This window comes from Giraffa tippelskirchi, chromosome 8 (assembly GCF_054371585.1).
Source record: "Giraffa tippelskirchi isolate mGirTip1 chromosome 8, T2T-mGirTip1v1.2.pri, whole genome shotgun sequence".
NCBI lineage: Eukaryota > Metazoa > Chordata > Mammalia > Artiodactyla > Giraffidae > Giraffa > Giraffa tippelskirchi.
In genome coordinates this window covers 27666014-27673119 of record NC_137282.1, presented here as the reverse complement: position 1 = coordinate 27673119, position 7106 = coordinate 27666014, and positions in this window count along the sequence as shown.

Sequence of the window (7106 nt, the reverse complement as noted above, 5' to 3'; positions counted from 1 at the left end):
GGAATGGCAATCCACTCCAGTATTCTTGCCTGGAGAATTCCATGGACAGAGGATCCTGGCAGGCTACACTCTGTGAGTTGCAAAGAGCTGGACCTGACTGAGCAGCTAACACACTTGGTCTATGAAGTTTCCTATTGGTGGTCTTGGGGAGCACAGTCATCTGATTGGCTTTCTGCCCATTAATACATTCATTCCGCATCCAGTGTCTCTAGCTACACACTCTCTGAATCTTTCTACACCTTCTTGTAGCATTTGCAAAGGAAATTTGAACATTCTGTTTCACTCTTCATATGGGCTATCACTTTCTTCAATCTTTCTAAGAACGAACGACATTACCAACCCATTAGCCCCTATCAGGGTGTTCAGTGTTCACCCAGAAGAACAGAGAATATTCTCGTATTGATAAACTCCAAGTTTCCTTCCCCTTGAACTAGAATCCTCAGGATCCAGCCTGACATGGTCTAACTAGCTCTGATTCACATGTGCGCGATGCTCTAGAGTTTCTCTGGGTGCTACCCTCTTTCCTCTCTTACTATTCCTATCACTTCCCTAACCTAGTGTGATGTGTTTTAACTCTAATTATGACTCTAGTGGACGGGAGGGAAGATGGGGATAGAGCCTGAGCGGGGCATTTGCTATCTTTCATGGTAGAGGCTTCCACCTCACCTTCAGGCAAGGAGGTGGGGGAACAGCAGATTTTCACACGCGAAATGGACCATTTCTTCATGTCCAGAGGCTCTAGGGGTCTCTGGATGTGACAGGTAGCTTCTAAAGTGGCTTCCAATGATCTCTACCCCCTGCGATTCAGGCTCCCAAGTAATCACCTACCTTGGGGGTTGGTTGGACCCAGTGCCTTGTATTTACAGCACAAGGATGGGGATGTTAGTTCAGAGACTAGTTACAAAAGCAGTTGACTTTCTTTGGTTTCACTCCCCCCCCCACCCCGGTTCTATTTGGCTGCTTCTGTCTCTTGGGACCTGCTTTAAGAAAAAGGCACACGGGACAAGGAAGAGAAGACGGTTTCCAAGTAGAGATAATGAGGAACTGAGGTCCTGGCTCCAAACAGCCCAAAGGGAATGAATGTTGCCAACAACCAGGTGGAATAGCTGGGAAGTCAAGTCTCCCCGCGACGATCCTTGAGAGGACTGCGCCCTCAGCTTACACCTATTTGCACCATTTGGGAGACTCTAACTGAAAGAGCTTTCCTCAGACCAGCCAAAGACCAGAAATCACTGACCCACAGAAACTGTGAGTTAGTAAGTGTTGCTTCTTTAAGCCTGTAAGTCTAGGGGTAGTTTGTTACAGAGTAACAAATAACTGATACATTCAAGTCAAGGACTGACCTAACATGGCCTGGAACTTCCTTTTGATGTTTCTATGAAACGGTCACGCCAAGGTCAAGAACATAAGCTGTTTTTTCCCCATCCCCAGAGGTTGCAGGAAGAAGTAAAGAAATAAAATCCCATGCATGTAAATGGAACAAGAAAAAATGTTTGGGGATTTAAAAAAAAATTTTTTTATAGAAACACATTTGTTAAATAGTGCAACAAATTTATATTTGGAATAGAATACAGCTTATTGGTTGCACAAATCAAGCTGGAGAAAATCATGTTCAATTAATCTAAGTTCCCTTCCATGATGGACAAGAAAATATAAATATATGATATATGAACACTTGGGCTTCCCAGGTGACGAAGTGATAAAGAATCCACCTGCCAATGCAGGAGACACAAAAGATGAGGGTTCGATCCCTGGGTTGGGAAGACCCCTGGAGTAGGAAATGGCAACCCACTGCAGTATTCTTGCCTGGAAAAATCCCATGGACAGAGGAGCCTGGGGGGCTACAGTCCATAGGGCTGCAAAGATTCAGACACAACTGAGCGCACACACACATATGAATAGCTATGTAATTTATCTTCTGATAAGTAAAATGCCAAAAACAGAAAGACAGGCTTATTGCTGACAAACAGGCATATATCTTAAATAACTATCAAATGACCCTCCATCATTAATCAGTTTATAATTTCCAACAAACAACAGGGAAAACTTATTAACCACCTTGAAAACAATGACAAGAAATCAGTCATTTTACATGTATACATATATATATATACACATGTTTAACTTTTATTAGAACAAATAAATATAAGCAAACATCCCACTGAATTTCATCTTTGGCAGTGACTAGGTACAGACAGGTAAACAGAAGCAAAGAAAAACATGAAGTATATTACATGATGGGTTACTTTTTCAAAAATATCAAAATAAACTTTTTTGAAAAAGCAGGTTTTGATTTAAATTTATACTCAAACAACAAGAAAATAGTGACAATATAAAACAATATCAGAACTCAGGTTGATACTTTCTATTTTGAGTTTGTCTAAACTTTAGCTCAATGGTCAGAGTGCTAGCACTCACTGTGGCAAAAGAAGGTACAATTCATTTTTCTATTTTAAATGAACAAAACTATTTCTCCCTTTCTATTCTAATAAGACAGATATGCTCACATCACTGACTTCAAAGTAACAGTTTTATCAGGAATTAGAGCACCAGATGACCCATGAAAAGACAGAATCAGTACCTAATATTTCAAAGCAAAAATAACCAACTGGTTTTGAAAGTCATGTTAATCATAGCCCTCTTTTAATCAGAACAGTAACGTGTCCTCATAGTAAAGGTACTGTTTCCTACAGACAAAGCATCCTTTCATTATTACTAACAACAGAGCACAATACCCAAGTAATCTTTTCACTTTTCAAAGCTGTGGAGAACATTCACATTCTCTGAAATCATCAACATTAAAAGATGAAACAAAAAGCAGTCAACTAGTTAAAACACACGATGTGTACGTACATATATGCACAGATACTCACACACAAACACTTTCTCTCATGTTAAACTCAACAATAAAAACATTCCTAACTAAAACTCAACATTCAAAAAACTAAGATCATGGCATCTGGTCCCGTCACTTCATGGCAAATAGATGGAGAAACAATGGAAACAGCAGCAGACTTTATTTTCTTGGGCTCCAAAATCACTGCAGATGGTGATTACAGTCATGAAATTAAAAGACACTTGCTCCTTGGAAGAAAAGCTATGACCAACCTAGACCGCATAAGAAAGGCAAAGGCAATGCCAAAGAATGCTCAAACTACTGCACAACTGCACTCATCTCACACACTAGTAAAGTAATGCTCAAAATTCTCCAAGCCAGGCTTCAGCAATACGTGAACCGTGAAATTCCAGATGTTCAAGGTGGTTTTAGAAAAGGCAGAGGTAGATATATTCCTAAGTATTTTATTCTTTTTGTTGTAATGGTGAATGGTATTGTTTCCTTAATTTCTCTTTCTGTTTTCTCATTATTGGAGTATAGGAATGCAAGGGATTTCTGTGTGTTAATTTTATATCCTGCAACTTTACTATATTCATTGATTAGCTCTAGTAATTTTCTAGTAGAGTCTTTAGGGTTTTCTATGTAGAGGATCATGTCATCTGCAAACAGTGAGAGTTTTACTTCTTCTTTTGCTATCTGTATTCCTTTTATTTCTTTTTTCTGCTCTGATTGCTGTGGCCAAAAGAATAAGAGACACAGATGCATAGAACAATCTTATTGACTCTGAGGGAGAAGGTGAGGGTGGGACGTTCTGGGAGAATAGCATTGAAACATGTATATTATCATATGTGAAACAGAACACCATTCCATGTTCGATACATGAGACAAATGCTCAGGGCCGGGGCAATGGGATGACCCAGAGGGATGGGATGGGGAGGGAGATGAGTGGGGGGTCCAGGAAGGGGAACACATGTAAACCCATGGCTGATTCATGTCAATGTATGGCAAAAATTATTGCAATATTGTAAAGTAATTAGCCCCCAACTAAAATAAATAAATTTATTTAAAAAAAAAAAGAAAAGAAAAGGCAGAGGAACCAGAGATCAAGTTGCCAACATCCACTGGATCATCAAAAAAGGAAGAGAGTTCCAGAAAAACATCTATTTCTGCTTTATTGACTATGCCAAAGACTTTGACTGTGTGGATCACAATAAACTGTGGAAAATTCTGAAAGAGATGGGAATACCAGACCACCTGACCTGCCTCTGGACATATCTGTATGCAGGTCAGGAAGCAACTGTTAGAACTGGACATGGAACAACAGACTGGTTCCAAATAGGAAAAGGAGTACGTCAAGGTTGTATATTGACACCCTGCTTATTTAACTTATATGCAGAGTACATCATGAGAAATGCTGGGCTGGATGAAGCACAAACTGGAATCAAGATTGCCGGGAGAAATATCAATAACCTCAGATATGCAGATGACACCACCCTTATGAAAGAAAGTGAAGAAGAATTAAAGAGACTCTTGATGAAAGTAAAAGTTGGCTTAAAGCTCAACATTCAGAAAACAAAGATCATGGCATCTGGTCCCATCACTTCATGGTAAATAGATGGGGAAACAGTGGAAACAGTGTGAGACTATTTTTCTGGGCTCCAAAATCACTGCAGATGGTGACTGCAGCCATGAAATTAAAAGACACTTACTCCTTGGAAGGACAGTTATGACCAACCTAGACAGCATATTAAAAAGCAGAGACATTACTTTGCCAACAAAGGTCTGTCTAGTCAAGGCTATGGTTTTTATAGTAGTCACGTATGGATGTGAGAGTTGGACTATAAAGAAAGCTTAGAGAAGAAGAATTGATGCTTTTGAACTGTGGTGTTGGAGAAGACTCTTGAAAGTCCCTTGGACTGCAAGGAGATCCCACCAGTCCATCCTAAAGGAGATCAGTCCTGGGTGTTCATTGGAAGGACTGATGTTGAAGCTGAAACTCCAATCCTTTGGCCACCTGATGCGAAGAGCTGACTCATTTGAAAAGACCCTGATGCTGGGAAAGATTGAAGACAGGAAGAGAAGGGTACGACAGAGGATGAGATGGTTGGATGGCATCACCGACTCAATGGACATGAGTTTGAGTAAACTCTGGGAGTTGGCGATGGACAGGGAGGCCTGGCGTGCTGCAGTCCATGGGGTCGCAAAGAGTCGGACACGATTGAGCGACTGAACTTACTGACTGACTGAGACAGCATATTAAAAAGCAGAGACGTTACTTTGCCGACAAAGGTCTGTCTAATCAAAGCTATGGTTTTTCCAGTAGTCGTGTATGGATGTGAGAGTTGGACCATAAAGAAAGCTCGATGGACATGAGTTTGAGCAAGCTCTGGGGGTAGCCTGGTGTGCTGCAGTATATGGTGTCATAAAGAGTCAGACACGACTGAGCGACTGAACTGAACTGACTGAAATAATTGTCTTTATTAATTTAAAATGTTTCTGTTCTGAAGATGGTACATACTACAAAAATGATTAAGGCTTGTGATTGTAATTATGTATTCCTTTATGATTGAATTCTCATAGTGGAATTTAAATTTCCCCTTGCCACTCTAAAGTAAGGTGATTGAGGGGCTTCCCTGGTGGTCCAGTGGTTAAGACTCCACACTCCCAAATGCAGGGAGTGTGGGTTTGAACCCTGGTAGGGGAACTAAGGTCCCACACGCCACGGAGAATAAAAGCAAAACAAAATAAGATGATCGCACATCTTTTGCAATGACTCCAGGGGTAGATAGTATAAGCTGAACCCAGTTAGGATATATCCCACATTTCAGGAACTTGGCACAAAAGTTTAGATTACATCTATTTAAAAACCTTACAATTACCAGACCATCTCCTGGTCCCACTTAATTTATTCCTAAAATTTTACCCTATTTGTTATTGCTACATTATATGTAGGTTAAGACTTTGGCCAAATATTTTGGCCTTTTCCTATATTTTACAATTCTCCTTTACATTCAGTCTTTGGTGTTCCAAAAGACCCTTGCTAAAACAAGTACTCACTCATCAACAACATAAACATTAGACCCAACTAAAGTCTCCTCTTTCCCCTAAACTTTCACCAATATGCTATTTTGAGAGATTTATAAAAGTTGCAATGAAAAATAACAAAACTGTTGTTCATCCTTGTAGAGAATCTAGCTTTTTTTATTCTGTACAAAATAATTTTTAAATGAAGATTTATTTTCAAGCATAAGAGTAAAGAAAACAGTTGAAAAAATTCTAAAAATTATTTTTTAAAAAAGAAAAGGCTGCTTGAAGAAGATTGTGTGTGTGCATGATCAGTTGTATCTGACTCTTTGCAACACTATGGACTGTAGCCTGCCAGACTCCTCTGTCCATGGAATTTTCCAGGCAAGAATACTGGGGTGGGTTGCCATTTCCTCCTCCAGGGGATCTTCCCAACCCAGGGATCAAAATTCCAGCTCCTGTGTCTCCTGCATTGGCAGACAGGTTCTTTGCCACTGAGATACCTGGGAAGCACTTATGCTCAGATAACTCTTAAATGTAACATTCAGGCATTTAAATTTGATATGCATCTATTATGGTCCACATGTTTGCTTATTTACAGTGAAACACTTGATAATGCATCAGAGGCAGTCCAAAAAATAGTCAAAATTATTATTCATTGCAAAACATTCAAGTTGAACGTGTTTACTCAATGAGCAATTATAGATTTCATATCCAAGACTGGCTACAGTATCACATTGCTTCCCAGAATATTTAAAATCAAGTAGTTCTGCTGCTTTGTCAAGAAATAATGTTGTTTATGCACATAAATGATTTACATACCCAAATATATGGTAATGAAACTTGAAATAAAGTAGAAAACTGGAATTATTCCTTCCTCAAAGCACAATACTCTATTAACTCCTTAGTTTTAAACAAAAATAATCCTATTTTGTGTGATTATGACACTTACATAATGAAACATAGGCAATAAAAGTCCCCAACTAATATGTTCCAACAGGTATAAGAAATACAACATATGTTTAAAAGTGAGATTCAGTAGGGGCAAACAGGGGCAAAACAGAATTCTGTGTGATTTAAATTTTTCAGAAAGAAATACAATTGAGGCAAGCGCTCCAGAGTTAATATGCAAATGATTGATGTAAATTGGAATGGTCAGACTCTGGAGTCTGTCCACTACAACTGGATATTAGTGTAGGAATGTAAATAATATTATGCTAGAAATTGCACATGATTCTAGCAATTG